Raw genomic sequence first — 10,875 nt, 5'->3', positions numbered from 1 at the left:
GTCTGAGTTCGCTTTTCATGCTTAAAAATGCATCCTGTCACAGTTTTACTCAAAGTTAGAGTAAAAAAATTTTTGTCAAAAAATCTTCTGTCGGTCGTTCCGGTACCCATGTCTTATAACTTGTACCAAATTGTGAAGGGTACATTTTGACAAAAATCCAAAAAAATCATTAAAAAGTCGCTATTGCTTATTGAATTCAGCATCGTTAGACGACTCTAATATGCCTTGGATGACCACTGTCTGATGATTATTTTAGATTTTATGCCAAAATGTTGATTTTGTGTCTTACGTCTCTAAATTACACAACCTTGGATTTTCTTCTCTTACACCGCAATACAACTTTGAGGGTCGGGTGACTTTTGCTATTTACCGTCGGAGTTCACTTTCCATGCTTAAAAATGCATCCTTACACAGGTTTACTCAAAGTTAGAGTAAAAAAAAATTGTTTTCAAAAAATCTTCTGTCGGTCGTACCGGTACCCATGTCTTATAACTTGTACCAAATTGTGAAGGGTACATTTTGCCAAAAATCCAAAAAAATCATTAAAAAGTCGCTATTGCTCATTGCATTCAGCATCATTAGACGACTCTAATATGCCTTGGATGACCACTGTCTGGTGATTATTTTAGCTTTTATGCCAAAATTTTGATTTCGTGTCTTACGTCTCTAAATTAGACGACCTTGGATTTTCTTCTCTTACACCGCAATACAACTTTGAGGGTCGGGTGATTTTTGCTATTTACCGTCGGAGTTCACTTTGCATGCTTAAAAATGCATCCTGACACAGTTTTACTCAAAGTTAGAGTAAACAAAATTTTGTCAAAAAATCTTCTGTCGGTCGTACCGGTACCCATGTCTCATAACTTGTACCAAGTTGTGAAGGGTACATTTTGACAAAAATCCAAAAAAATCATTAAAAAGTCACTATCGCTTATTACATTCAGCATCGTTAGACGACTCTAATATGCCTGGGATGACCACTGTCTGATGATTAATTTAGATTTTATGCCAAAATGTTGATTTTGTGTCTTACGTCTCTAAATTAGAGGACGTTGGATTTTCTTCTCTTACACCGCAATACAACTTTGAGGATCGGGTGACTTTTGCTATTTACCGTCGGAGTTCACTTTTCATGCTTAAAAATGCATCCTGACACAGTTTTACTCAAAGTTAGAGTAAAAAAAATTTTGTCAAAAAATCTTGTATCGGTCGTACCGGTACTCATGTCTTATAACTTGTACCAAGTTGTGAAGGGTACATTTTGACAAAAATAAAAAAAAAAATCATTAAAAAGTCGCTATTGCTTATTTTATTCAGCATCGTTAGACGACTCTTATATGCCTGGGATGTCCACTGTCTGATGATTATTTTAGATTTTATGCCAAAATGTTGATTTTGTGTCTTACGTCTCTAAATTAGACGACCTTGGATTTTCTTCTCTTACACCGTATTACAACTTTGAGGGTCGGGTGACTTTTGCTATTTACCGTCGGAGTTTACTTTTCATGCTTAAAAATGCATCCAGACACAGTTTTACTCAAAGTAAGAGTAAAAAAAATTTTTGTCAAAAAATCTTCTGTCGGTCGTACCGGTACCCATGTCTTATAACTTGTACCAAGTTGTGAAGGGTACATTTTGACAAAAATCCAAAAAAATCATTAAAAAGTCGCTATTGCTTATTGCATTCAGCATCGTTAGACGACTCTAATATGCCTTAGATGACCACTGTCTGATGATTATTTTAGATTTTATGCCAAAATGTTGATTTTGTGTCTTACGTCTCTAAATAAGACGACCTTGGATTTTCTTCTCTTACACCGCAATACAACTTTGAGGGTCGGGTGACTTTTGCTATTTACCGTCGGAGATCACTTTTCATGCTTGAAAATGCATCCTGACACAGTTTTACTCAAAGTTAGAGTAAAACACATTTTTGTCAAAAAATCTTCTGTCGGTCGTACCGGTACCCATGTCTTATGACTTGTACCAAATTGTGAAGGGTACATTTTGACAAAAATCCAAAAAAATCATTAAAAAGTCGCTATTGCTTATTGCATTCAGCATCATTAGACGACTCTAATATGCCTGGGATGACCACTGTCTGATGATTATTTTAGCTTTTATGCCAAAATTTTGATTTCGTGTCTTACATCCCTACATTAGACGACCTTGGATTTTCGTCTCCGGCACCGCCATGCAACTTTGATGGTCGGGTAACTTTCGCTATTTACTGTCGGAGATCACTTTTCGTGATTAATAATGCATCCTGACACCGTTTTACTCAAAGTTAGAGTAAAAAAATTTTTTGTCCAAAAATCTTCCGTCGGTCATACCGGTACCCATGTTTCATAACTTGTACCAAGTTGTGAAGGGTAAATTTTGACAAAAATCCAAAAAAATCATTAAAAAGTCGCTATTGCTTATTGCATTCAGCATCATTAGACGACTCTAATATGCCTTGGATGACCACTGTCTGGTGATTATTTTAGCTTTTATGCCAAAATTTTGATTTCGTGTCTTACGTCCCTACATTAGACGACCTTGGATTTTCGTCTCCGGCACCGCCATGCAACTTTGATGGTCGGGTAACTTTCGCTATTTACTGTCGGAGATCACTTTTCGTGATTAATAATGCATCCTGACACCGTTTTAGTCAAAGTTAGAGTAAAAAAATTTTTTGTCCAAAAATCTTCCGTCGGTCATACCGGTACCCATGTTTCATAACTTGTACCAAGTTGTGAAGGGTAAATTTTGACAAAAATCCAAAAAAATCATTAAAAAGTCGCTATTGCTTATTGCATTCAGCATCATTAGACGACTCTAATATGCCTTGGATGACCACTGTCTGGTGATTATTTTAGCTTTTATGCCAAAATTTTGATTTCGTGTCTTACGTCCCTACATTAGACGACCTTGGATTTTCGTCTCCTGCACCGCCATGCAACTTTGATGGTCGGGTAACTTTCGCTATTTACTGTCGGAGATCACTTTTCGTGATTAATAATGCATCCTGACACCGTTTTACTCAAAGTTAGAGTAAAAAAATTTTTTGTCCAAAAATCTTCCGTCGGTCATACCGGTACCCATGTCTCATAACTTGTACCAAGTTGTGAAGGGTAAATTTTGACAAAAATCCAAAAAAATCATTAAAAAGTCGCTATTGCTTATTGCATTCAGCATCATTAGACGACTCTAAAATGCCTTGGATGACCACTGTCTGGTGATTATTTTAGCTTTTATGCCAAAATTTTGATTTCGTGTCTTACGTCCCTACATTAGACGACCTTGGATTTTCGTCTCCGGCACCGCCATGCAACTTTGATGGTCGGGTAACTTTCGCTATTTACTGTCGGAGATCACTTTTCGTGATTAATAATGCATCCTGACACAGTTTTACTCAAAGTTAGAGTAAAAAAATTTTTTGTCCAAAAATCTTCCGTCGGTCATACCGGTACCCATGTCTCATAACTTGTACCAAGTTGTGAAGGGTAAATTTTGACAAAAATCCAAAAAAATCATTAAAAAGTCGCTATTGCTTATTGCATTCAGCATCATTAGACGACTCTAATATGCCTTGGAAGACCACTGTCTGGTGATTATTTTAGCTTTTATGCCAAAATTTTGATTTCGTGTCTTACGTCCCTACATTAGACGACCTTGGATTTTCGTCTCCGGCACCGCCATGCAACTTTGATGGTCGGGTAACTTTCGCTATTTACTGTCGGAGATCACTTTTCGTGATAAATAATGCATCCTGACACCGTTTTACTCAAAGTTAGAGTAAAAAAATTTTTTGTCCAAAAATCTTCCGTCGGTCATACCGGTACCCATGTCTCATAACTTGTACCAAGTTGTGAAGGGTAAATTTTGACAAAAATCCAAAAAAATCATTAAAAAGTCGCTATTGCTTATTGCATTCAGCATCATTAGACGACTCTAATATGCCTTGGATGACCACTGTCTGGTGATTATTTTAGCTTTTATGCCAAAATTTTGATTTCGTGTCTTACGTCCCTACATTAGACGACCTTGGATTTTCGTCTCCTGCACCGCCATGCAACTTTGATGGTCGGGTAACTTTCGCTATTTACTGTCGGAGATCACTTTTCGTGATTAATAATGCATCCTGACACCGTTTTACTCAAAGTTAGAGTAAAAAAATTTTTTGTCCAAAAATCTTCCGTCGGTCATACCGGTACCCATGTCTCTAACTTGTACCAAGTTGTGAAGGGTAAATTTTGACAAAAATCCAAAAAAATCATTAAAAAGTCGCTATTGCTTATTGCATTCAGCATCATTAGACGACTCTAATATGCCTTGGATGACCACTGTCTGGTGATTATTTTAGCTTTTATGCCAAAATTTTGATTTCGTGTCTTACGTCCCTACATTAGACGACCTTGGATTTTCGTCTCCGGCACCGCCATGCAACTTTGATGGTCGGGTAACTTTCGCTATTTACTGTCGGAGATCACTTTTCGTGATTAATAATGCATCCTGACACCGTTTTACTCAAAGTTAGAGTAAAAAAATTTTTTGTCCAAAAATCTTCCGTCGGTCATACCGGTACCCATGTTTCATAACTTGTACCAAGTTGTGAAGGGTAAATTTTGACAAAAATCCAAAAAAATCATTAAAAAGTCGCTATTGCTTATTGCATTCAGCATCATTAGACGACTCTAATATGCCTTGGATGACCACTGTCTGGTGATTATTTTAGCTTTTATGCCAAAATTTTGATTTCGTGTCTTACGTCCCTACATTAGACGACCTTGGATTTTCGTCTCCTGCACCGCCATGCAACTTTGATGGTCGGGTAACTTTCGCTATTTACTGTCGGAGATCACTTTTCGTGATTAATAATGCATCCTGACACCGTTTTACTCAAAGTTAGAGTAAAAAAATTTTTTGTCCAAAAATCTTCCGTCGGTCATACCGGTACCCATGTCTCATAACTTGTACCAAGTTGTGAAGGGTAAATTTTGACAAAAATCCAAAAAAATCATTAAAAAGTCGCTATTGCTTATTGCATTCAGCATCATTAGACGACTCTAATATGCCTTGGATGACCACTGTCTGGTGATTATTTTAGCTTTCATGCCAAAATTTTGATTTCGTGTCTTACGTCCCTACATTAGACGACCTTGGATTTTCGTCTCCTGCACCGCCATGCAACTTTGATGGTCGGGTAACTTTCGCTATTTACTGTCGGAGATCACTTTTCGTGATTAATAATGCATCCTGACACCGTTTTACTCAAAGTTAGAGTAAAAAAATTTTTTGTCCAAAAATCTTCCGTCGGTCATACCGGTACCCATGTCTCATAACTTGTACCAAGTTGTGAAGGGTAAATTTTGACAAAAATCCAAAAAAATCATTAAAAAGTCGCTATTGCTTATTGCATTCAGCATCATTAGACGACTCTAATATGCCTTGGATGACCACTGTCTGGTGATTATTTTAGCTTTTATGCCAAAATTTTGATTTCGTGTCTTACGTCCCTACATTAGACGACCTTGGATTTTCGTCTCCTGCACCGCCATGCAACTTTGATGGTCGGGTAACTTTCGCTATTTACTGTCGGAGATCACTTTTCGTGATTAATAATGCATCCTGACACCGTTTTACTCAAAGTTAGAGTAAAAAAATTTTTTGTCCAAAAATCTTCCGTCGGTCATACCGGTACCCATGTCTCATAACTTGTACCAAGTTGTGAAGGGTAAATTTTGACAAAAATCCAAAAAAATCATTAAAAAGTCGCTATTGCTTATTGCATTCAGCATCATTAGACGACTCTAATATGCCTTGGATGACCACTGTCTGGTGATTATTTTAGCTTTTATGCCAAAATTTTGATTTCGTGTCTTACGTCCCTACATTAGACGACCTTGGATTTTCGTCTCCTGCACCGCCATGCAACTTTGATGGTCGGGTAACTTTCGCTATTTACTGTCGGAGATCACTTTTCGTGATTAATAATGCATCCTGACACCGTTTTACTCAAAGTTAGAGTAAAAAAATTTTTTGTCCAAAAATCTTCCGTCGGTCATACCGGTACCCATGTCTCATAACTTGTACCAAGTTGTGAAGGGTAAATTTTGACAAAAATCCAAAAAAATCATTAAAAAGTCGCTATTGCTTATTGCATTCAGCATCATTAGACGACTCTAATATGCCTTGGATGACCACTGTCTGGTGATTATTTTAGCTTTTATGCCAAAATTTTGATTTCGTGTCTTACGTCCCTACATTAGACGACCTTGGATTTTCGTCTCCGGCACCGCCATGCAACTTTGATGGTCGGGTAACTTTCGCTATTTACTGTCGGAGATCACTTTTCGTGATTAATAATGCATCCTGACACAGTTTTACTCAAACTTAGAGTAAAAAAAATGTTTGTCAAAAAATCTTCTGTCGGTCGTACCGGTACCCATGTCTTATAACTTGTACCAAATTGTGAAGGGTACATTTTGACAAAAATCCAAAAAAATCATTAAAAAGTCGCTATTGCTTATTGAATTCAGCATCGTTAGACGACTCTAATATGCCTTGGATGACCACTCTCTGGTGATTATTTTAGCTTTTATGCCAAAATTTTGATTTCGTGTCTTACGTCTCTAAATTAGACGACCTTGGATTTTCTTCTCTTACACCGCAATACAACTTGTAGGGTCGGGTGACTTTTGCTATTTACCGTTGGAGTTCACTTTTCATGCTTAAAAATGCATCCTGACACAGTTTTACTCAAAGTTAGAGCAAAAAAAAATTTTGTCAAAAAATCTTCGGTCGGTCGTACCGGTACCCATGTCTTATAACTTGTACCAAGTTGTGAAGGGTACATTTTGACAAAAATCCAAAAAAATCATTAAAAAGTCGCTATTGCTTATTGCATTCAGCATCGTTAGACGACTCTAATATGCCTTGGATAACCACTGTCTGATGATTATTTTAGATTTTATGCCAAAATGTTGATTTTGTGTCTTACGTCTCTAAATTAGACGACCTTGGATATTCTTCTCTTACACCGCAATACAACTTTGAGGGTCGGGTGACTTTTGCTATTTACCGTCTGAGTTCACTTTTCATGCTTAATAATGCATCCTGACACAGTTTTACTCAAAGTTAGAGTAAAAATAATTTTTGTCAAAAAATCTTCTGTCGGTCGTACCGGTACCCATGTCTTATAACTTGTACCAAGTTGTGTAGGGTACATTTTGACAAAAATCCAAAAAAATCATTAAAAAGTCGCTATTGCTTATTGCATTCAGCATCGTTAGACGACTCTTATATGCCTTGGATAACCACTTTCTGATGATTATTTTAGATTTTTTGCCAAAATGTTGATTTTGTGTCTTACGTCTCTAAATTAGACAACCTTGGATTTTCTTCTCTTACACCGCAATACAACTTTGAGGGTCGGGTGACTTTTGCTATTTACCGTCGGAGTTTACTTTTCATGCTTAAAAATGCATCCTGACACAGGTTTACTCAAAGTTAGAGTAAAAAATTTTTGTCAAAAAATCTTCTGTCGGTCGTACCGGTACCCATGTCTTATAACTTTTACCAAATTGTGAATGGTACATTTTGAGAAAAATCCAAAAAAATCATTAAAAAGTCGCTATTGCTTATTGCATTCAGCATCGTTAGACGACTCTAATATGCCTTGGATGACCACTGTCTGATGATTATTTTATATTTTATGCCAAAATGTTGATTTTGTGTCTTACGTCTCTAAATTAGACGACCTTGGATTTTCTTCTCTTACACCGCAATACAACTTTGAGGGTCGGGTGACTTTTGCTATTTACCGTCGGAGTTTACTTTTCATGCTTAAAAATGCATCCTGACACAGTTTTACTCAAAGTTAGATTAAAAAAATTTTTGTCAAAAAATCTTCTGTCGGTCGTACCGGTACCCATGACTTATAACTTGTACCAAGTTGTGAAGGGTACAATTTGACAAAAATCCAAAAAAATCATTAAAAAGTCGCTATTGCTTATTGCATTCAGCATCGTTAGACGACTCTAATATGCCTTGGATAACCACTGTCTGATGATTATTTTAGCTTTTATGCCAAAATGTTGATTTTGTGTCTTACGTCTCTAAATTAGACGACCTTGGATTTTCTTCTCTTACACCGCAATACAACTTTGAGGGTCGGGTGACTTTTGCTATTTACCGTCGGAGTTCACTTTTCATGCTTAAAAATGCATCCTGACACAGTTTTACTCAAAGTTAGAGTAAAAATAATTTTTGTCAAAAAATCTTCTGTCGGTCGTACCGGTACCCATGTCTTATAACTTTTACCAAATTGTGAATGGTACATTTTGAGAAAAATCCAAAAAAATCATTAAAAAGTCGCTATTGCTTATTGCATTCAGCATCATTGGACGACTCTAATATGCCTTGGATGACCACTGTCTGGTGATTATTTTAGCTTTTATGCCAAAATTTTGATTTCGTGTCTTACGTCCCTACATTAGACGACCTTGGATTTTCGTCTCCTGCACCGCCATGCAACTTTGATGGTCGGGTAACTTTCGCTATTTACTGTCGGAGATCACTTTTCGTGATTAATAATGCATCCTGACACCGTTTTACTCAAAGTTAGAGTAAAAGAATTTTTTGTCCAAAAATCTTCCGTCGGTCATACCGGTACCCATGTCTCATAACTTGTACCAAGTTGTGAAGGGTAAATTTTGACAAAAATCCAAAAAAATCATTAAAAAGTCGCTATTGCTTATTGCATTCAGCATCATTAGACGACTCTAATATGCCTTGGATGACCACTGTCTGGTGATTATTTTAGCTTTTATGCCAAAATTTTGATTTCGTGTCTTACGTCCCTACATTAGACGACCTTGGATTTTCGTCTCCTGCACCGCCATGCAACTTTGATGGTCGGGTAACTTTCGCTATTTACTGTCGGAGATCACTTTTCGTGATTAATAATGCATCCTGACACCGTTTTACTCAAAGTTAGAGTAAAAAAATTTTTTGTCCAAAAATCTTCCGTCGGTCATACCGGTACCCATGTCTCATAACTTGTACCAAGTTGTGAAGGGTAAATTTTGACAAAAATCCAAAAAAATCATTAAAAAGTCGCTATTGCTTATTGCATTCAGCATCATTAGACGACTCTAATATGCCTTGGATGACCACTGTCTGGTGATTATTTTAGCTTTTATGCCAAAATTTTGATTTCGTGTCTTACGTCCCTACATTAGACGACCTTGGATTTTCGTCTCCGGCACCGCCATGCAACTTTGATGGTCGGGTAACTTTCGCTATTTACTGTCGGAGATCACTTTTCGTGATTAATAATGCATCCTGACACCGTTTTACTCAAAGTTAGAGTAAAAAAATTTTTTGTCCAAAAATCTTCCGTCGGTCATACCGGTACCCATGTCTCATAACTTGTACCAAGTTGTGAAGGGTAAATTTTGACAAAAATCCAAAAAAATCATTAAAAAGTCGCTATTGCTTATTGCATTCAGCATCATTAGACGACTCTAATATGCCTTGGATGACCACTGTCTGGTGATTATTTTAGCTTTTATGCCAAAATTTTGATTTCGTGTCTTACGTCCCTACATTAGACGACCTTGGATTTTCGTCTCCGGCACCGCCATGCAACTTTGATGGTCGGGTAACTTTCGCTATTTACTGTCGGAGATCACTTTTCGTGATTAATAATGCATCCTGACACCGTTTTACTCAAAGTTAGAGTAAAAAAATTTTTTGTCCAAAAATCTTCCGTCGGTCATACCGGTACCCATGTCTCATAACTTGTACCAAGTTGTGAAGGGTAAATTTTGATAAAAATCCAAAAAAATCATTAAAAAGTCGCTATTGCTTATTGCATTCAGCATCATTAGACGACTCTAATATGCCTTGGATGACCACTGTCTGGTGATTATTTTAGCTTTTATGCCAAAATTTTGATTTCGTGTCTTACGTCCCTACATTAGACGACCTTGGATTTTCGTCTCCTGCACCGCCATGCAACTTTGATGGTCGGGTAACTTTCGCTATTTACTGTCGGAGATCACTTTTCGTGATTAATAATGCATCCTGACACCGTTTTACTCAAAGTTAGAGTAAAAAAATTTTTTGTCCAAAAATCTTCCGTCGGTCATACCGGTACCCGTGTCTCATAACTTGTACCAAGTTGTGAAGGGTAAATTTTGACAAAAATCCAAAAAAATCATTAAAAAGTCGCTATTGCTTATTGCATTCAGCATCATTAGACGACTCTAATATGCCTTGGATGACCACTGTCTGGTGATTATTTTAGCTTTTATGCCAAAATTTTGATTTCGTGTCTTACGTCCCTACATTAGACGACCTTGGATTTTCGTCTCCGGCACCGCCATGCAACTTTGATGGTCGGGTAACTTTCGCTATTTACTGTCGGAGATCACTTTTCGTGATTAATAATGCATCCTGACACAGTTTTACTCAAAGCTACAGTAAAAAAATGTTTGTCAAAAAATCTTCTGTCGGTCGTACCGGTACCCATGTCTTATAACTTGTACCAAGTTGTGAAGGGTACATTTTGACAAAAATCCAAAAAATCATTAAAAAGTTGCTATTGCTTATTGCATTCAGCATCGTTAGACGACTCTAATATGCCTTGTATGACCACTGTCTGATGATTATTTTAGCTTTTATGCCAAAATTTTGATTTCGTGTCTTACGTCCCTACATTAGACGACCTTGGATTTTCGTCTCCTGCACCGCCATGCAACTTTGATGGTCGGGTAACTTTCGCTATTTACTGTCGGAGATCACTTTTCGTGATTAATAATGCATCCTGACACCGTTTTACTCAAAGTTAGAGTAAAAAAATTTTTTGTCCAAAAATCTTCCGTC

The sequence above is a fragment of the Anopheles maculipalpis genome, unplaced genomic scaffold, assembly GCF_943734695.1.
Source record: "Anopheles maculipalpis unplaced genomic scaffold, idAnoMacuDA_375_x PRTXT_4, whole genome shotgun sequence".
NCBI classification, from domain to species: domain Eukaryota; kingdom Metazoa; phylum Arthropoda; class Insecta; order Diptera; family Culicidae; genus Anopheles; species Anopheles maculipalpis.
This window is presented reverse-complemented; position numbering follows the sequence as displayed.